General features: G+C 40.4%; 1 protein-coding gene and 1 long non-coding RNA gene across 28 annotated transcripts in view; one reads left to right on the forward strand and one right to left on the reverse strand.

Moving 5' to 3' along the window:
* Window positions 1-22,341, reverse strand: part of LOC121453642 (dystrobrevin alpha) — a 361,338-nt gene that overhangs the window by 181,167 nt on the left and 157,830 nt on the right. For all 27 annotated transcript variants that reach the window (XM_041660549.1, XM_041660545.1, XM_041660546.1 and 24 more), the window contains exon 2: window positions 14,428-14,554. The gene's annotated coding sequence lies outside the window, so the exon portion shown is untranslated. The remainder of the gene's footprint in view (window positions 1-14,427; window positions 14,555-22,341) is intronic.
* Window positions 624-12,344, forward strand: LOC121453646. Its single transcript, XR_005975038.1, has 3 exons — window positions 624-672; window positions 6,766-6,841; window positions 12,322-12,344. It is a non-coding gene; the product is annotated as an uncharacterized LOC121453646 (long non-coding RNA).

Consider the following 22,341-nt stretch of genomic DNA (forward strand, 5'->3'; position numbering starts at 1 on the left):
AAACTGTGAGCCACCACCACCTGGCTCTGTTTCTCTTTGAGATTGGATCAATCCAGTGTAGTCCAGGGTAGCCTTGAATTCACAGAGTTCCATTTGCCTCTGTCTCCTGACTGCTGGGATTAAAGGTGTGTGCCTCCATTGCCTGGTCTCTTTGTCTAACTAGTGTCTTGCTCCATACTCTGATCCTTAGGCAAATTTTATTTGTTAGATTACAAACAAAATACCACCACACGGAGGAAACCACACAAAATCTAGAGAAGGTTTGCACAGAGAGTGGGCCAGAGCAGAGCAGGCACTAGAGAAAGAGAGAGAAAATGTAATTTAAGAAATGAAATGGACACAGATGCAGATTGCTTAGCCTGATGTCGCCTTGGTTGACATGCGGGATGTATGTGCTGCAGAACCAGAACTGCCATGTTACTGAAGTCATAGAAAAACTCAGCAGAATGAGACTCTTTTCTAAGAAAAATGCATAAATAAATACGTGGATCCGTATTGTATATGCTGGTTATGTACCCAATAAGCACACTCTTGTTTTTCTTTGCTGGCAGAACACTAAGATTTTTCTTCTCTGTCTCCCAGTATAGATCTCAGGGAAGCATCTGCGTCAATCACTGTTATCCGCTTGCCAGTGCCATGTCAACGGAACGTGAAGAAAGCCTGCTGGGGGAGGTATAGTGAGATGAATGTGTGACATTTCACTAGTGTGTCTAGTTGACTGGGACATTCGGTATAGGTATTTCATTAAATATTATTCTGAGTACATGTTGGGGATATTTATGAAGAGATAAACACTTGAATTAAGTGAAAATGATTTTTTTATTTTTTGCCAATGTTGACTTTTCTCATCGAATCCCTTGACAACCTGAACTGAATAAAAGACAATAATAAGGCAAATTAGACCTCTTTACCGGATTGTTTACTTGTAAGGAGAGGCATCTGTCTCTGCCACACTTTGAACATGGAACTCACACTATAGGCTCTCCTGATTTCTCAGGCTCTTAGGTTACAAATTTGGAGACATCTTTGTTTCTATAATTGTGTGAGACATTCTTATGAACACATCGTTCTTCATATATGTGTTTGTGCAACTGTACACACATGTATATTAGATCTTTTTTTTTGAGAACCCTGAAAAATATACAAGCAATGACCCTAGAAAAGTCATGACTAGGGCTAGTGGTTAAGCAAGACCAAGCAATGCCACTTTTGGGTATATATCCAAAAGATAATCAATCATATCACAAGGACATGTGCTCAACTATGTACATAGCAGCATTGTTTGTTATAGCCAGAGCCTGGAACAACCTAATATGGATAAGGAAAATGTGGTACATTTACACAGTGGAGTACTACACAACAGAAAAAAATAATGACATCTTGAGATTTGCAGGCAAATGGGTGAATCTGGAAAACATATTGAGTGAGGTAACTCAGACCCAGAAAGACAATTATCACATATACTCACTCATAAGTGGCTTTTAAACATAAAGCAAAGAAAACCAGCCCACAAATCACAATCCCAGAGAACCTAGACAACAATGAGACACTAAGAGAGACATACATGGATCTAATCTACATGGGAAGTCAAAAAAGACAAGATCTCCTGAGTAAATTTGGAGCATGGGGATCATGGGAGAGGGTAGAAGGGGAGTGGAGAGGCAGGGAGGGGAGCAGAGAAAAATGTAGAGCTCAATGAAATAAAAAATAAAAAGGAATGTTTGCTGCTTTTACAGGGAACCCACATTTGGTTGTCAGTGCGCATCTCAGGTGGCACACAACTTCCTATAATTCCAGCTCAAGGTATCCGACATCCTTTTCTGGCTCATGGGCACCCGCTTTTGCCCATGCCTGTGGACACAAGTGACCATACACTCACCCGCACACGAATAAAAAAAAACAAATCTTTTTGTTTGTTTTTAGAAACAGGGTTTCTGTATGGAACAGCTCTGACTGTCTTGGAACTTGCTCTTGTACACCAGACTGACCTCAAACTCACAGACATCCTCCTGTCTCTGCCTTCTGAGTGCTGGTATGAAAGGTGTGTGCCAATATCACCTGGCAAAGCAAATCTTTAGAATAATTTTTATCTATGAGAAAACTCAGAACTTACTAAGAAGAGTCCCAAGGGAGCAGGAAGGGTCGTAGCGAGGCTGTAAAGATGGAGGCAGGCACGGGCCAAAGAGCCCTGTGAGAATGTAGGTATAGACTCAGAAGATGCAGGCCCAGAGGAGGCCTATGAGTGTCAGAGACATGGAAGAACCAGGAAGACTATTGCCTGAAGCTTTTAGAGGGAGGCCCACACAGCTAACACCCTGGTTTCAGACTCCTGGCTGTGGTAAAAATAAATTTTTGTTGATTAAACACACCAAATGTGCAGCAAGTTGTTTGAAAAATTCAAAATTTCAAAGGGGGCTTGTGGGTAGCGTTTCTTCACTCAAAAGTCTCGTGGGAAGAAATGACAATGTTGGCCCTTTGGGAGAATGGTGGATAACTACGTAACATGGGTACAGGCTGAGCTGGACAGAAGTCTGCAGAGACAGAGCCCAGCTAGTCCCCACATAAGGATAGAAATGTGGATGCTAGACTGAGTGCAGCAGGTCCAGGAACCCAACAAACAAAGCCATTCTCTGAAAATACTGTGTTTGCCTTCTGTTCACTTGCTGTCTCTGGGGCTGGGCTGGGGTGGCCTTTTATTATGTTTTGACAAGTGCTGCCTAAAGTGAGTTGTCTGCCTTGCTGGTTTGTGATGACAGACACGTCCTGGGTTCTTTGCTCATGTGACAGGAAGAAGTCACTTGTCACCCGTTGAGCACTAGGATGATGTTGCATCCCATGCCCTGCAGTTCCTGCCACCTGTTACCACAGGATCTCCAGATGCATGCATCAAACCCCTTGTGCAAGATTTGGCCTTTTGTTTTGTTCTATGTGTTAGAGATTGGATCCCATGTAGACTAGGCTGCTGGTTCTCCTGCCCGTAGCTCCCATGAACTGGGAATTCAGGGGTAAACCTCCACACGTGGCTGATTTGTCTTTGTTTAGATTCTTTAATTCTTGTCCCTGAAACCTCATTTTCCTCAAGGTTATCTTATGAAATTCGCTTTACATATTTTTCTCTTTCAAAGAACTCTTTTGTTTTTACTTCTAACCTCATTAACTCTTTCCTAGCTCAGGTTAGTAAAACAAGTCAACCAGCCAATCACTCCAGGAATGTGATAATGGGGTCACAATTAACCATCTTGTTGGTATACTGAAATGACACACACATACCCTAATAGGGGCGCCTTGGAGACCAAGAGTTTTAGGAACTACAGATGAAGGGAGGGACATGGTGATGTGATAGAAGCTGATTTTGCATCTCCCTTGCTTTCAGATTCGGTCCTTTGCTTGTTGATTTCCTGGCTTTAATAAAGTCATTTACCCTTCTGAGCACCCAATTCAGTGTCCCCAAGTCCATGCGGGATGACATACTTACCGGATTGGGGCTGAGGATTACATGGGTCACCTGGGAATGGACCTGCTGCCTCTGTGCCAGGCACATAGTAACGGATGCTCTTAATATTTCTGAGCCCAGTTTCTCAACCCTGGCACCGTCAAGGATACTTCAAAGCATTGTTGGATACTTATCAAGACTCCAATGTATGCTCTCTAAATTCTTGTTGCTTTCCTATCCCTAAGCTCAACAATAAAAACAGCATCAGGTATTACCTAAATTCCCTGAGGTGGGAAATCATGCAGTTTATATCCCCTGCCTAGCATAATGTGGGAAGGCCTCTGAGCTCTGCCCTAGAACTAGCGGTAGATGAGTTTCTGTTCTCTGTATCTCTCTTTCTGTGTGTATTAGAATTTACACAAATAATCTTGCTATCTCTCTCTCTCTCTCTCTCTCTCTCTCTCTCTCTCTGTGCGTATTGAAGTTTATACAAATAATATTGTTATGAATAGGTAATGTTGTATAGCCATTTCATCAAAACTGGAACATTCTCTCCTAGAGTCAGGAGGGAGATTCATTGGACTCATGAAGTAAACAAAACCTACACGCCCAGGGAAATTGCTAAAACTTTTGAGCGGTAAAGTCCCTCTTGAAGGCTATAGATGCAGTAAAGATTGCTGGTAGGAGGAGACTCTTGGATTGGCCAAGACACATGCAGTTGTGCCAGAGATGTAGCTGCTGCAATAAGCTGTTGCTCACACATGGATAGGTTTTGGGGGAGGCACTTACCTCTCAGCCACATATGATTCTTTAAGCAATCCCTTAGCTGCTCTCCCAGAAACAATCCCAGTAAACCCACTTCCCAAGACTGGGGAGAAATCCTACCTGTCTTTGCCTGTCTGTGACCTGCTTGGATGGAGAGGTGTTTATTCAAATCCCTACAGAGAAATTCACACCGTGAGGGGCAGTTTCCTACATAAACAAAAATAATATCCCCTCCAAGAATGGAAGAGTTGGTCCTTGGCTGCTCTTCCGATCTGCCCATACCTATACTGGAGAAGAGAGACTTTTAAAGGTATGGGAGTAGAGTCTGAGGGTTGAATGATGTCCCAGTGCTAACGTTTCTTTGATATCTTATTTTTTGCCCTTGAAAATGAATGGTCATTTTTATGTCAGCTCAATAGTATACTTGTTATTGTTTTCATTCTCAACCTTTAAAGTGCTAAACTTCTAAGGAGAGGTGATGCTTCCTCCTGCGGCTTTAAAAGCTGTCATCTCCGTGTCCTGAATATCACAGATTGAAACAATGGCCCTGACTTCCTCATGTCCACAGTCACTCTTAGGGGTGCACAGCGGCTTCCTTGTTGGCACCTTTCTCTGCATGTCTCTTCCTAAAGCAACAGTTTTTTTTTTATTTAATGCAAAGCATTTAGACAGGGTAGAATAGAGCGACTTTGCCACTGTGGCTATTCTTAAAATTTACTAAATCAGAGAAGCACGTTATTATTGTAAGTTTTCTCATTTTTATGACTTGGTGAGCTACTTCTGAAGGTACTGCTTCTCCTGCTGTTACAAACACCTGGCATGGCTAAGGGTAGACAGAGGGCTAAGGTCACCCGCCTGAAAAGAACATCAGCATCTCAGTTACCCTCTGATGCTGTTGCAGACCCTGACATCCCTCCACTGGTTACCTGGCAACCATAGATTATCACAGATAGTATACATTAAGCATGAACACTGGGTATGGACACAAAAGGGATTCTGCATATTTTCATGAAACGGAAATTGTGAACTGTCTGGAATGACTTTAGAAACCTCAAAATCCAAGGGCCTTCATATCCTTCAGAAGCCCTATATGCCTGCAGGCTACAGCCATATACACTGCAGCCTTAGAGCTGGAGGATGTTGAAGTCCTGTCTACAGCAGGGAAGAGTTCCTCTTCAGAGCATTTCTTGCAGGAAGACGTAAGCTCTCATTTATAGGTGCTTTATTCAGGTATCACGTGTACACACACACACACACACACACACACACACACACACACACGAGAGTGGGAAATCTGGGGGTAAATGGAAAAGTTTTTATATTAGGGTGTTTTAAACATTGTACTTAATGTCTGAAAACTTTTCCAGAGAAAGTTTTCTTGGGAAAGGAGAGAATAAGGTATGGGGGGATTGTGCCAGCAGTTGAAGGGGTGTGGACTGCGTCTTACACATGATGGTACCAGCAGCACAAAGAAAGTCTAGAATTCAATGTGGCCAATGTGTTGCAAGACGAAACACAGCCTAGTTAACTGAGCTTGGGAGAAGTCTGTTGCTGCATCTGGTTAAGAAGAATGTGACCTTTATCTGCACGGATGCTGTTTTTCTCCAAATGGACCCTTCATGGAGATTACTACCCTGAGAAGAATTTCAGCTTTAGAACAGAAGTCATGGGACCCTGGGGTTGCTTACATATTAAGAAGGATATAGGACAATCAGAAAATGTTTTCATAGTAAAATGGCAGCCATCCTACTCATTTATGCAAATTCCCTGAGACAGTCTGCAGCTATTTATCTGACTCATCTGAAAGCAAACAGTCAGATTGATAGCCCATTGCTAGAAAACTGTTAGGAATCCCCAGAACTGAGAATTGTACTACAGACATGCTTTATTCTCTTGAGACAATCAGAAATTCAGAACACTTTTAGGCATTCATTTAAGGACTTATTTGTTTTTATTTTGCATGCATGAGAATTTGGCCTGCATGCACTTCTGTGCTGTGCATGTGTGCCTGGTGTCTGTGGAGGCCAGAAGAGGGCCAGAACTGGAGGTCCAGAACTGCCATGCTAGCCCTGGGATTTGAATCTGAGTCCTCTGCAAGAGTAGACAGGGCTCTTACAGCTCTATACACTCCTTTAGGAAGTGCTGAAGGTGTCGCTAAATCTGGGGAAAATTTTATTTTCCATCTTTACGAATCTTCCACAATTGGTCATAAATATTTACTTTACAAAGTTTCTTCGGGAGAAAGGCAGTGGGGGAGTTAGAAATTCTTGATTTTAAAGACTCTGGCCCAAGGGGTTATTCCAGAGACATTAGTCCAAGTTTCTATCAGGCTACAGCTTCTGATCATGTAGACATCTGTGAATAGCAGTAAAGGAGGATTTTACACAAAGAACACTCAGAGCCGTACTGTGCTGTCTCTAAAAACTCTTGTTAAACAGACATGATGTTAACTTTAATACCAGCTTACACGTATATGTACTTACTAGTAAGAAATGATTTGTAGGCTTATAAATGGCACAATCCAAGGAAATATATAAAAGTATCTACTATGCTTATTGGCCTTACAGGACTCAATGGGAGAGCTGATTTAGGGTACGAGTTTTCTCAGAAGAAAGAGAGTATCTTTATCGAAGTATGTCCTTGGTAAGTCACCCAAATTACCAGAACCTTAGTTATTACATCAGAACAGCAAAAACAACAGCGGCTAATCAGAGGATCATTATGAAGATGGAAAGCTATGAGGTTCATGGAGCATCTGCTTTGGTCTTGGCAGATGGCTTCAATTCTCTGTGGGAGGTCTCCTTCACAGGATGGAGCTCTCCTCTTTCCTTACAAGGGCTAGATAAAGCATTATAATCAACTACTTCGGGAACACCTAATCCCATCCCCAAATATGAGACTTCCCTACTCTGTCAATAAACTAGAAAGCAAGATCACATTGAGCTTGGCACAAAAGTGTCACAGAGACTGAAAAGAGCTGACATTTATCTTTTATGAAAAATTAAGAAGGAACGGAGAAAGCATGGGAAATTAGAACATGATTCTGTGAATGACTGGTAGAAGGTTGCTTTTCTTTCTGCTGTCTACACTAGTCTCAGATCTGCTAATGATGGCTACACAGGCTTGTAATTCTTTGTAAGACTGGCCAGCTATTGGCCCAAGGGCATTCTTCAATAGTCTTTGTGAAAGAGTAGCAGAGGATCTTGATGCTGCAAGCACTGAAGATTGCATTCAGGGGAAGGGACATTTGGAGAGAAATGCGGATGAAAGGAGAGTCTGGGCAGAAGAACCTAAGTGTGTAAAAGGGAAGGCTTAAAGAACACAGTTTAGAAAAGATGAAGATGCTCTTATCCTAGCAATGAAATGATCAGCTGTTAGGGAGAAAACACAAGTTGCACCAAAACTACTGTCCCCATATAATGGAATTCTGAAGAAGACGGGGTATACATATTATTCTCTGGTTGATGGAGCAACCAAGAGTGACCATAAGTCAGCAGTCTGCAAGGGTGATTGGATCATGGCATCTACTGTTTGTTAGCTACTGATTATGTGCCAGGAGTGATGTTCTGCTGTTTCATGGGTATGATTTTCTTGCTTCTAAAATGAAATAAATGCATCTCTTTAGGCACAGAAGTTCAATAACTTTATCAAAATTTCACATTTTTAAATGGCATAAAAATACCAATGGTATTTTTTAAATAATAACTTAAGAATAAAGAATTGAAGCATAGAAATGATGAAATCTGAATGTATATTAGAAAGCTGGTGTTCATCTTTTAAAAAAGAAAATGAGAGAAAGGACATTGAAAAGAAAATTTGTGCTTAATGTACAAAAACTTAAGACACAGAATGCTGTCTTGATATTGGTGTACTGTATAATGATTTCATTTAAAAATCCATATACACATTGCTTTTGTGGTTGAAAATAATCTATGGGTCAGGCCACATAAGAGGAAGTGAACCATATGAAGTCTACGGGCTTAGAAAGCAGAATGTCTTCGTTTGAATGTTCATATACTTTATATAATGTTCACTGAAACTTGGCTAGGTTATTATGTCTTTCCGGGCTCTTGTATTCTTAGCAAAGGAAAAAAGAGAGCCTATAACATAAAGTGATTAATCATGAAGCTGAATATATGACATGAATTGTCCAGTACTACATGGTCTTCATCACCCATCAGGTATTTATACAGAAACTACCTATAGCATGACGCATACTACACTAGTTTGTAGGGTTACAAAGCCAAGGGTCTACTCTATTGTTCAAGTTGTATCCTCCTAGCCAATTCCTTAGATTTATATATTATCCAATAATTATATAATAATATAATCATATATTATATAATAATGTAGCATATTTAGTGAAAGTGTTTTCTTTCCCCATTGATTTTTTTTTAAATCAACTGTATAAGGTCTTATTTATGTATCCTGGAGACAAATGCTTGTGATTTGAATTTTCAATATTGTACCAAAATAAAGAAAATATTTGTTTTGGGAATATCAGGTACTTACTACCTTTTAAGCCACAAAAAACTGCTGAGCCCTGTGCCTTTCAGCTTCAGGAGCACTTCTGTTCTGCCTATGATGACACTGTCTGAAAGGATTCTAAATTAGAGAGTTCAGAGTGAACATTAGCATTGGTTGAATAGATAAAAAATATTGGTCTAAGGGACAGGATGTCCTTCTGAGGATAACCACAGTACATTACAATGGAGAGATGAGCAGTTGTGATAGACTGACTCTAAGATAAGACAGAAAAAGAAAATGTCTAGGAAATAAATGGGAAAGAAATGAGAACAGCAAGGCCCTTACATTTAGTAAAATGATCAAGTGAGCAGATGTTTTAACATCACAAGATCTTGTGAGAGGGGCTGGGAAGCCAGACAGGCACTGGCCTCCTGACCACTTTGATTTTCAATGTATTTGGTATTTATTATAAAAAATGTGAAGAATTCTTAGGGCAATAAATAATCACTGTTAAGAGGGAGAAGTCAGATTCAACTTGAAGGTGAAAATTTATGAATAAAGAAACACGAAACCATAGTTCTAGTGAGGCTTTGCTCTTATGTCAGATATAATGATGCTTATGATATTTGAACACTAAAGAAATAAAAACCATACTTAGAGTATATTTAAAAATTTTAAACAATCTTTCTATTAGTTTAGAATGGAAAATGGAAAAGGTGACAACATTTTGTTTTCAGTAATAACAAATCTATGCAATATCATATAACTTAGAATATGGTTTTAAGTATATTAAGTTGTTTTTCATTGCCTCTACTCCCCATTCTTCAAGACAAGACAAAACCCAGCCTAGGAAAAGTATCTGCAAAATATATAAAATGTACAGCCTATTTGTAGAATAGAATAATAAAACCACAAACAACCCAATTCAAAAGTGGGCCAGAAATCCAGACAGCCCCCTCATGGAAGACACCCTACAGATGGTGAGTGGGCACATGCGAGGATGCTCAACATCATCTGCCACTGGAGAGTTGCTAATTAAAACCAAAGCTACACAACACCTATTGGAATGACCAAGGTCCAAAACACTGACAACAACCAATGCTCTTGAAAGAAGGAAGCTGCAGGGTATGTGTTGATTGCTGGTAAAAATGCAAAGTGGGTCACTGTCTTTTACTATGCTAAACATATGCTTCTCCAGTCCAGTCAGTGAATCCCTTGTTATTTATCCAGATGAGCATACAAAACCTGTGCATAAATGTTTATATTAGCTTTATTTGTAATTGTGAATAGAAGCATACATTGTGGCACATCTGAGCAGGGAAACATTATTTAGGCTGGAGCAGAAAAAAGTCTTGAAGACATGAAAATAAAGGAAGAAACTTAAATGCCCATCATTGAGTGAAGTAGGGAAATATGAAAAGGCCATGCACCCCGTGATTTTTAACAAGGCAATTCAGAAACTGCAGAACTCTAGGTCTACAGAAAATACAGTGGGTCTACCATGGAGGAAAAAATTTTAAGGATAGTAGAAACACGTGATAAGCAATGATGTACACAGGTCATGTGTTTCTGTCAAAATTTGGTGCGGGAGAATTGTCTGTATTCTGTCAATCATATTTTAAATAAACACTGATTGGCCAGGCAGGAAGTATAGGCGGGTCAACCAGACAGGAAGTAGAGATGGCACAATGAGAACAGGAGAATTCTAGGAAGGAGGAAGCCCATCCCTCCCATTCCTGCCCAGACCACTGAGAAGTAAGATGTAACCTACCCGGCTGAGAAAAGTACCGAGCCATGTGGCTAACATAGATAAGAATAATGGGTTAACATAAGTGATAAGAGCTAATAAGTAGCCTCAGCTAATGGACCAATCAGTTTATAACCTAATATAGACCTCTCCATGTGATTTTCTTTGGGACTTGCTGGCTGTGGGACCTGGTGGGAGGACAGAAACCCCACAAGCCAGCCCCTCATGTTACAAAAATTTATAATGTTCACTAATGCACAGAATTATCTGTGGTCATGAGTCAAGGTAGATCAATTGATTGTATAAACACCTTCCCAGGTGATGGGTATTGGTAGCTGGGAAGGCCATGCGTGTGGGGGGCAGGCAGGATTCAGGCTAAACCTGCTCCCTCTTCTCAGTTTTTCTGGAAACCACAATTTGTTCTAAAATAGCAATTATTTCCCTTTGAAAGGGAATGATTCATAACCACAGGATAGAATGTGTGATTCTATTGATGAGTACACAAGGCAGCCAGTGGTGATGCAGCCTAGGATTTTGTTTCTGTGGGACAACAGACTGGAAGAAGCTGTGAGTTGCTTTTCTGGGGATGTTAGTGATGTTCTCCTTCTTTATTTGATTGATAAACAAGCACCTTGTGAGTATTGATAGAGACTTATATTCCTGGTGTCATTTTTGAGTCTATAATTTATCTCAATGTTTTACTATAAAGACTATGTATGTTAAGAAAAAAACCTAATTATACCTTTAAATTTAATTTCCCGGGAATCATTTGTTTTCTGTGGTTGGGGGAGAAGCAAGTATCTAACTTACATTTTCTTTCAATAATTTGTAAGAAATTGATAAAACATGGGTAGATCAGTTAGAACTTAGCCAGGAAGAGAAACATTAACTATTTAAAACAGAATTTAGTCTAATGAAATGATTACACAAAAGATTGAAGAACTGGGAAACTAAGTTGGTATCTTAGTTACTCTTCTATTGCTGTGGGAGACACCATGACCAAGGCAACTTATTAAAAGTAAGTATTAAATATGGGGGCTCGTAGTTCCAGAGAGTTGGAGTCTATGATCATCATGGTGGGAGGCATGGCAGCAGACACTCAGGAATGTTGTTGGAGCAACAACTGAGAGCTTACATGTTGAGACAACAACCAAGAGGCCAAGAAAGGAACTGTGATGGTGTGAACACCAGGCATGCCTCACCTGATGGTAGCACACCTCCTCCAAAAAGGTTATACTTCCTAATCCTTCCCAACCAGCTACATCACCTTGAGGCCAAAGATAAAAAAAAAAATATGAGTTTTATGAGCCATTCTCATTCAAACCACCACAGCTGGGGATTGTGAAGGAGCCTTAAGGTATTTAAGTCATAGTTTTGCATGCAAATGGATGGAAATAGAAAACACTATCCTGAGTGAGGTGTCCCAGACCCAAAAAGATGAACATGGGATGTACTCACTCATAATTGGTTTCTAGCCATAAATAAGGGTCACGGAGTCTACAATAGGTGAACCTAAAGAAGCTAAGTAAGAAGGTGACCCCAGGGAAAAACATATAGTTATCCTCTTGGCTACGGGAAGCAGACAAAATTGCCGGGGAGAAAATTGGGATCTTGGGGGTGGGGTGGGATGGGGGTAAGGGGAGATGGGGAGAGAAAAGGTAGACAGGAAGGAGGGGGGGACTTGGGGAAACAGGAGGATTGGGATAAAGGAAGGTTGGATAGGGGAGCACGGAACCACAATTCTTAGTTAAGGGAGCCACTTTAGGGTGGGCAAGAGACTTGACCCTAGAGGGGATCCCAGGTGCCCAAGCTGAGGTCCCCAGTTAGTTCCTTGGGCAGCTGAGGATAGGGAACCTGAAATGACCCTATCCTAGAGCAATACTGACGAATATCTTGCATATCATCATAGAACCTTCATCTGGTGATGGATGGAGATAGAGACAGAGACCCACACTGGAGCACTGGACTGAGCTCCCAAGGTCCCAATGAGGAGCAGAAGGAGGGAGAACATGAGCAAAGAAGTCGGGACCATGAGGGGTGCACCCACCCACTGAGACAGTGGAGCTGATCTACTGGGAGCTCACCAAGGCCAGCTGGACTGTGACTGAAAAAGCATGGGATAAAACTGGACTCTCTGAGCATGGCGAACAATGAGGGCTGATGAGACGCCAAGGACAATGGCACGGGGTTTTGATCCTACTTAATGTTCTGGCTTTGTGGGAGCCTAGCCAGTTTGGATGTTCACCTTCCTAGATATGGACGGAGTGGGGAGGGCCTAGGACTTACCACAGGGCAGGGAACCCGGACTGCTCTTTGGACTGGAGAGGGAGGGGGAGAGGAGTGGGGGGAGGGGGAGAAGGGTGGGAGGAAGGGGAGAAGGGTGGGAGGAGGGGGAGGGAAATGGGAGGCTGGGAGGAGGTGGAAACTTGTTTTTTTTTTTTTCCTTTTCTCAATAAAAAAAAAAAAAGAAGTGACAGGCACTGACATTTAGAGTTCTTAAGAACAAAGGAAGAGGTAGTGTCCCTGGATGTCAGAATTAAAAATCACCTGGGGAAGCTGGAAGTGATGAAATATAGCCCAATCGGTTCAGTCCCTGATGTGGCTAGACCTGGGCAAGACCAGCAATGGACCTGAAGATAAAGACGGCTACAGACAGGCACACCTGCAGAATAAAGAGCTCAGAAACACATTTCTCATTTTCATTTTCTTTTCTGGAGTAATGGCTATATGAGCCAAATTGATTTACTAAGAGTTTTGAAATGTACTCAGTTTAGTTCTTGGGAATTACGAACAAATCTCTTGAAAATAAAGGAAATCATTGCTTTAGTTCTATACTCAATCTCAGTAAAGAGAATTTGCACACACTTAGGACTTGGAGGATCTCTTATTTACATTGTGAAGTTAATCAAAGCAAGAGAGGGTATCTTGGTGTTCGGAAAGCAGTCATTCCACCACCCACAGGATTTTGATCTTTTATTTCATTTGCTTAAAGTGGATGATGATCTGAATTTTAATCAAAGTTGTTTTCAAACTTGTAATAGTGTCACTTTGACTTCTGTTGTATTTTAACTGCTTTAAGTTGATTAAACAGTTTTCACTTGCATAACTTTTAATGTGGAGAGAAAGCATGGGTGCCTGTAGAATTAGAATTACAATTGGTGGGGGCTCTGTCAGTGGCATTGTTCAGTTAAGAACTAAACATGACTCTATTCTGACGTTCTGGCCAAAGCTATTCTTTAAAGTAGACAATAAAAGAAACAATACTGCTTCAAAAGCTCCTCTTGGGGCGAAGAGGGGATTCTCAATGTGACCACCGTTTACCTTCTTCGTTTCCCTCTTCTCTGCTGAAGAACGGCAGCATGTTCCAGGAAAATTCTATACAACTAATTTGAGACCCTAGACTTTTTGTACCATTGGAGGCTAATTACAACTGATAATTCAACATGAACTTGTTTATTTATTTTATAGCCAGACAAAACAAAGCTGTGTGTGTGTGTGTGTCCGTGTGTGCGTCTCTGTGTGCGCACACTGTTTATGTTTCATTGTACAGCACATTGTAAGATTTAGTTTACCTCACCTTTATTGTTCTTTAGTTTTAATTTAGACAATATAAAATCCCCAGCAGGAAGCTTTGGGAATTAATGACATGTAACATCACCACCATCAACCTTCCTTTCCGTTTATGCCATTAACCTGGTTATCTGCTACCTCATTCAGACTTAATATTCTAAAATTTATTTTCATATTTTAAAATATTAGGTAACTTTTGGAATAGAATAAAGTATTGTGGATTTTACCCCAGTATAAACCATCTCTCATGTGACTTCAGTCCAGATAGCGTCTGTTTACAGAACGAAAACAAGAGTAAAGGACTTTACCTTTAAAAGTCTTTAGTTAGAAACTCCCTAAAAGTATGGAATGAGAGATATTGATACTATATAACCCCAATTTTTATGCAAAGAAGGAAAGCACATTTTGAGAGATTAGATTAATCAATTTTGTCTTAAGCACTCACCTAAAATTCAATGAAGAAACAGCATGGACCTCCCAGAACCATCTATTTAGTTTTCTTTGAAGTAACAGTTGATTGTGGCATTTGAAGGCTTCTCAAGTGCTCCCCGGGGCTTGTAAATCCTATTTATCTATAATGAAAAAAAAAAGAACACTTGCATTGAGCCATTTATACTAACATGCTTACAGAAACAGGGGCCTGAGTTGGAAGTTCTAGAATACACAGCCTCATACAAACCCCTCTACACTATTAGCAATTTGGAATGCCCTACTCAGCAACTCAGCTTTCATTAGCCGAGACAAATGAACTTTTATTCTAGATGTTCTTTGACAGATGAGGATGGCCAGGCCTGGAGGCATGAAGTCACCATGCAGGATGAGGCAGCTGGTTAGCAACGGCTATGAGTTCTTAATATAGCCCTTTATTTTCAGTTGATTAAGAATGAGAGATGAGAGAGAACATGGATTCTTCTGTTTTCTGAATAGGCAATTTTCTAGAATATTGCACCATCATAATTTCTACTAAAGCCAAGGAAATTACTGCGGAGGTCAGATGCCTCAGAACAACATGTTCTCTGAGAGCATAAACTCGAGCAGTTTTAAATAGCTATCCCACAGGAGCTGACGAGAGCAAGGCAGCCTAGAGCTATTTAATAATCCATATGGCGATTGTGATATGGAATAATCACACATAAATAGTAAATAGTTCATGATTTTAAAAGTGAATGTTTTTGAAATATTTTGCTTGCTGAGAGAACTTATATATTAGAAAGAAGAGATGGGCACCCTGTGCCTAAGGTTTCCTGAGAGTGATTCAGGTACATTACATGCATCTTCATCAATATCTCTTTCCCCTACCCTTCATCTCCTGGATCACTCTCTTCTCCTTGCCTGTAGTTGGCATTGTTATTCCAGGTGCCAGATATTTGGAGGAGCAGAAACCTGAAGCTCTGCAACCCATTTATTGAGCTAAAAGCAAGGAGTGAGGAGAAGGGCAGAAGGCGAGAGTGGAAGTTGGGAAGGGAAGGGAAGACAGGATCCCCAAGGATACTGGATGCCCTCTGCCCCGAGTGACAACCCTTCACTCTCCTCTTGGACATTCTTCAACCTGAGCTGTCTAAAATGACCACCGTAGTGTTGGAGCTTTCCTGTCTGGCTTCAGATGTATTTTGATTTTGGAAACACTTTGAAAACTCGCTATCCTCGCATCTGAAACCTCAGCATCACTTATTACATCCTAAGACTTATTACTAGAAGGTAACTTCTCACAGTGCAATTGGCTCTTGTGTCCAGTAGAGTTTGCCTTCCCTATCCTGGATGACATTCTAGGACAAATCTGGTATCATTTGAATTAAATGTGTTGTTGCAGTTGAACTACTTTGTTAATTTTTGCTTTCTGAAAGTACATCATAATTATTTTTTTTGAAAATTGATATTCTGGTAAACTAACAACAGCCATGTATTTGGAAATTAGCTACATATTAAAATATTATCCCTGATCTCATTAATATTGCTTCAAACCACAGGATGAGAAAATAAATGGGACTTACAACACAATCTTTCTCTATAATCATGTATTTCATACATACACACATATAAGCAAGTTTACACATAACTGACAATATAGACTCACTATTGACTTCTTAGGGTCCCATTTCTGACTGTTTCTCCTCTCCCTGTCAGTCTTAGGCTGGGTCCTTTGCACGTTGATTTTCTATTTTGGTCTCTGGTCCCTGCTGATTGCAGCAGACTTGGAAGACCAGGTGGCATCCTCAAAGTCACTGTGCTGAATAATCTCACAGGTGGCTACCTTGATAAGATTCATAACTTTAATAAAAATTGTACCCTAGATGATAAACCAATTGCAAGATGGTTTTCATGTCTTCTATTCTTCCTCCACCACAAAGTGGCCCTGCTTCAGTCTGTATCTCAGGGACAGTGATTAAATACCAGTGTCTAATACAGAGGTAGATCCATCTTTGCTATTACTGCCTTCTGGTCCCTGTGGCACACCCAGCATGTGCAGAGCCTGAGAGTGGCTGCCTCCAAAACTGTTGTGAATTAAAGTCATCAATCCTATTCTCTGGTATGCTGCAGCCTACAGGACATTGGAAATCAACATTCCCACATGAACAGTAGGTGGAAATAGAAAATGATAACTTTTTCTCTTTTTATTTTTATTTGAATTATAGGTCAGCTAACTTAAATTCTAGGTTGCCTAACTTAGAACCTCAGAATTTCTAGTGTGAGCTAAGTTAAATTTTAGTGTTAGGACATTAAATAAAAAACACCATCTCTCGGTCTGGAGAGATGGGTCAGAAGTTGAGAGCATTTACTGGTCATGTAAAGGTCCTGATTTTAGTTCCCAGCATCTACCTCGAGCATCTCACAGCCTCCTGTATCTCAGGTTCCAGGGGATCCTATACCCTTTTCTGACTTTCACAGACACCTGCACACATGTGGTGTACATACAAGCACTCAGGCACACAAACATATACATGAAATAAAATATATATTATCTCTTTTGCTTAGCTCCCTGGGAAATTTCTAGCCAGGGCACAGGTTGATATTAAAAGTCAGTATCTCACCACAGCCTGCCACAAGAGAAACATGCATTTTGTTGACTTTTAATGCCCTATCTTAGGGATATGGTATTGAAGAAAGCTGAAGGAAGCAATTTTTTGCTTACTAAGGGAATTACCTCAAATTCAAACATGTGTAATTTGAACGGGCCATTTAAAAGAAAGCAAAGAGACATGACATTAATCTAATGATGGATCTCACTGTCCTCTGTAGTGGTGAATTTGACAAGTGACATGAATTCAGTACACAAAATTAAAACAATTCTACATTAATAGAATATAGACTAACATGAGATGGAGCCATGTTCTTATGCCCACACCCTAGTGAGCTGTCTGCTCTTTGTCCTCTATCTCTGAGTGTTTTCCTGTGTAGCATGTCCTATGTCTGATACACTGTTTATTCACAGTCTCTTCATGGTAAAGATAAGACTGACAAAGGCAGGAAATCTGTTCAACATAGACCTCTGATGCACAGAACTTTGGCTTGTAGAACAGCTGGTGCTTGAATGGACAAAACAGTACCTGGAGGAATAGCTTAAGTTTCTATCAATACTAAAGCCAAGAAAAGACAAATTTTATAACAAAGATTTGAAGGTTCAATATGGAGTTACAAATGATAATTTTTACTCATATAGATCTGAGATATAAATCAAACCAGAGGAAAACATATCATTAAGTAACATGGATGTTGTAAAAGAAGAAAGTTCTCCATTATTTCCATTAAAAAATTCTTTTCTTATAAATACTGGGTCAATCTTCTATTCCTTATCCCTATAACTTGCACCAATAATGTTGTCACAGTGTGATGAAGTCACAATGGGAAATAATGAGGAGCTCAAAAAGGCATTTATCTGCTTTCTTTGTAATGTGGGGATTGGTGGCTGAAGAACTGAAGATTTTCTGCCATGCCATGCAGGTTCTCCCTTCTGTAAGTTAGGCTCAGGAGACTGGAATTCCTAAGGCCAACGTTTTAGAGCACAGACGTGAAGACAGAAGAAACTGTAGATTAGAGATAATAGCTACAGGTTTGCAAAGGACACTCTGGTGAAATGCAGACATGGATGGCCACACTGCAATCATACCCACATTGCACTTGGTGATGCTTAATATTTGGAACTGTTTGGCAGTGTAGGCTGTAGCAGTTATTAAGGGAAATTGGCTAGGGGTGGCTATAGACGTTAGAGAAGCAACAGTTACTTATCTGAATAATTTCCAAATGAGTGAATAGGCCCTACTTCTTAAAAGTGAACCGAGGCTGCCATATTTACAGATTGCTTGGTACAACCTCAGGCAAGGGCTGAACTTGGGAGTCCTGTTAATGTTCTTTAGCAAACAAACCCTTAGGAAAAACTGGTTCAGTAATAAAGATGTAGGGGAGAAGGGAAACAGATCTGAAAGGTTCTTGAGTCATTTTCTGATGTCCAGAAGACTGTGTTTTATTTAAGTCTTGACCACCTTTAACTTGGCTTTGATTTTCTGAATTAGAGTGCCAGTCTAATACAATGGTTTACAACCAATGGTCACGTGGACACATGTGGGGACATGTGGCCATATCTGGTGGCATTGTGCAAGAGCAGGCATAAGAGTCGGAAATAAACCTGCTCCCACTGTTAGGCGTCTCACAAAAGCACCAAGCTAAGAGCCATAACGTATATGCAGAAGACCTGGTGCAGACCCATGTAGGCCCCGTGCTTGCCATTTCAGTCTCTATGAGCCCACGTAAGCCCTACTTAGTTGGTTCAGTGGGCCATGATCTCCTGGTGTCCTCCATCTCCTCTGACTCCTCCAGTCCACCTCCTCCTCTTCTGCAGGGTGCAGTAGGAACTTCCTGGAATCTGTGACGGTGACCCTAGTGAGGACTCCTAGAAATGGAGGGTATGGAATCTGGAGTGGCCATCCTTTGTAAGCAGGCAAGGCTTCCAGGGGAGGCTCCACCACTTCTTATCTCGCCATAAGAAGAGATGAAGATTAATGGAAGAGACAACCTTGTCAATTTCTTCTTCATCATCATCAGCACCACATCTACACTAACTTCCTTCCTTCCTTTTTTAATTACATTTTGAGAAAGAATCTATCTGAAGCTTTCTGGCTGGCTTGGTACTTGCTGTGTAGCTCAGGATGTCCTCAAAATCATGACAATCTTGTTGCCCCCAGTCTGTCAGATGCAAGGATTATAGGTTTGAATGATCATCCCTATCCTCTTTAATGATGAATTGTGATCACCAGCAACCATTTGAGCAAATGACTGATGGTGGAGGAATTGGTGAGCACGAAGCCCAGGATATTCTTTCTGGCCCCTTCTCCCAGCTGTGGCTTTTATTCCAATCATTTCACCTGATTTTTAATTATTGATTTAAAAACATCCAACTGAGAGCAGCAGTGTGATGGTTTTATATTTAAAACCCTTGGTTTAAAGATAATGCCATGCCAAACACAAGGATATTATGACAGAATCAGGTAGAAGATTCCATCAAATGGAGCTTTGCGGATGCCTGGAAATTGAAGGGAACATTGGTGCTTGGAGAAATGTGGGTATCCTTTCTGTTTCAAATATTAGTTTTGTTGACTCAAAGCTCAGCTTGCAAGTCAGGAAGACCTTGGCTGTTGACAAATAACTTCAGATTATTGCCTTTGACTCCAAGTTCCTAGGAGAAGGATGGTAGCAATGGTAGTATAGATCTAATGTGGCCATTGTGGAAGGGCTACTCTCCGGGCAGGTGGACCTCACTGTGGGAATTATAATTGTTTACCAAAGCATTAGAGCAACTGGCCATGGCTACTAGGATGCTGATGAGGCTTCATTTTATTTTTGAGACATTTTATGTCCTGGACAGATAAATAGGGAACTTAATTGAATCTCAGAGGCAGGAACATTTTACATATGTGATTTCTTTCTATCAAAACATCTTATGACAACAGAAGCACAGGTAGAGTTCACCCTTGTAACAGTCTATATACCTTTTCAAGGAAATTGGAGCCACTGGTGTGCCTCACTATTCAGGCTCCCCATCCCCCCCATACCAGCTTCCTATAAGATACAGAACAGCAAGAAGGTATTTGAACAGCATAAAGACAGTAGCTTACAATTCATTTTTATTTTGCTGTTTTATCAGTGAGACTAAACAATTTATGCTCCATTATTCAGGTACAGTAAGATAAGACAGAAAGCAACATTTGGACAAAGTATCTGTCATAAGAAATGGGCATGTATGGAGTCAACGAGGAGATTTTATACCATGAAGCCAGAGGTCTGCCAACACACAGAAACTCTTAAGAGCCATGGTGACTTGTCTGTCCAATCCACCCAGCTAGTGTTCTGTCAGCTGTTTTAGAGGTGCTGAGAAGGGAGAAGTAGATTATAAAGGAACTTGCAGTTGTTTCCTGGACAGTAGCTACCCCTCCCCATCTCCTATGTGCTTCTCTTTATTGCCTCTTGCTGTAAGGCGAAGGCAGTGGCTTACCCAGGTACCTGAATCTGAAAGGGCATCACTGTTACATGATTCAGTCCCTCATCCATTCCTGGGCAACTTCTGCAGAGAGGGTCAGTTGCTCTGCCTCACCTAAGTGTTCAGACAGATCTGCCTTCATAGAAATGAAAAATGTAAAACTATTAGCTGACAATTAATAAAAAATTGAATTAGTAAAAATGGAACATGAAATGCTGACAACATTTAGAGTTAGGTTTTTAAAACCACAGCAAATTTTCTTTATAGAAAGATAGAAATACAGTGGATTTTGAAAATGGTAGCTCATCTACTCCTGAGAACATGCCTATGAAGAGTTTGTACATTTACTTCCATTTCCCCACACATGGACACATGTGAACATGTATAGCTACAGTTACAAACATGTACATACACATACATGCAGAACACATATTTATGTCACATTGAGGGATTATAATGCACATAATTTTTTGTTTCCTATTTACTAGTGAACTACCCACATTTGACACAAACATTTTCTTTTTGTGCTATGAGATTATTAAAGCACAGAATATATGTAAGATGTGTGCTTCTCTATTTTATCCTTATATTAATACACGTATTCATGCACAGTACATTTCTGCTTCATCTGAAAGCAGGGTAGAAGACCCTCATTTTACCATAATAATAGTACTTTTTGTAATAGAAAATTTATGGAGTTCAAAACTTATGTATCCCCAAACAACAAAACATCAGAAAAAATAGGGGTCATTTTCTTCAAAATCATTGTTAGAGACACCAATTACCTCGTTTTGTATTTAAAATAAGCTTACTTATCGATTTATTTGTATGTAGCTGCGTGAGCCGTGTGTAGGTGTGTGTATGAGAGGGGTCCATGTGCCTATTTGAGGGTGGGGAGGCCAGAAGGAAGCATCTTCCATCACTGCTCCCTGCTTGTCCTTCTGGGGCTCATAGTTTCTTGGTTAGGCTTGAGGCCAGCAAGCCCCAGTGACCCTCGTTCATTTGCAGGGAAGCCCAGCTTGTCAAGTAGGTGCTGGGATCTGAACTCTGGTCTACATGATTGCAGAGCAAGTGATCCTAACTGCTGAGTGATCTGTACAGCCTCCTGTTATGTGTTTTAATGTAATACATGAGTATAGAACTAGTGAAAGTCTCATTTGCTTATATAATTGTCAGATTTATATGTCTGGAATTTTCTTCAGATTAAAGTCTTTTATGCAAGACTGTGCGACACTAGAGCTGTGTGCCAGCAAAGGCTTCCCATAGCCATGGACTCATTAGGCCTCGAAACCCCTATGCTGAAATTAATTCCAGGCAAAGAAGGAAGATTAACACACTTTATGTCGATTAGGAAAAAATTAAGCAGCCTCAGCCTTTGTCTCCTGCCTCTCAGTACCACTCAAATCGATCCAAAAGAAAATTAAGTTGGATTTTGAACATTAAGTCCTAGTGTGTCAAAGATTAGTCTAATTAATTTTTAGAAGACAATTTTTTAATTAGCTGCATGCAGGCACAACACACATTCTATTGAAATCTCCTGGTAAAATATGACCTTCAAATCTTGCTCAGAGTTTCTGTCTCTTCATTGGACAGAGACGTCCACAGCATACTTTGAAGAGATTAGTTCTACAATTTGACCTAGTATAGCTGTGTTTTGATTTTCCCATTGGGTAACTATCAAAACAATTAGAAGGGAAGGGAAAGGAAGGAAGGGAAAAAAGCAGTCATAAAACTGGTTATAGTTGTGTAAAGCAAAAATGAAAATAATATTGTTTCATTAAGCATTTTATTCATTCCAGTAGTGGCATCAATGGAGGACAGAAAGAGAAGGGAGCAGATGCTCACAGGCAGCCTGGGAATACTCTGAATGAAGACTGTGCTGAGCACATG

This window comes from Microtus oregoni, unplaced genomic scaffold (assembly GCF_018167655.1).
Source record: "Microtus oregoni isolate MIOR12 unplaced genomic scaffold, Mior012 000011F_ref0000422, whole genome shotgun sequence".
Classification (NCBI taxonomy): Eukaryota; Metazoa; Chordata; class Mammalia; order Rodentia; family Cricetidae; genus Microtus; species Microtus oregoni.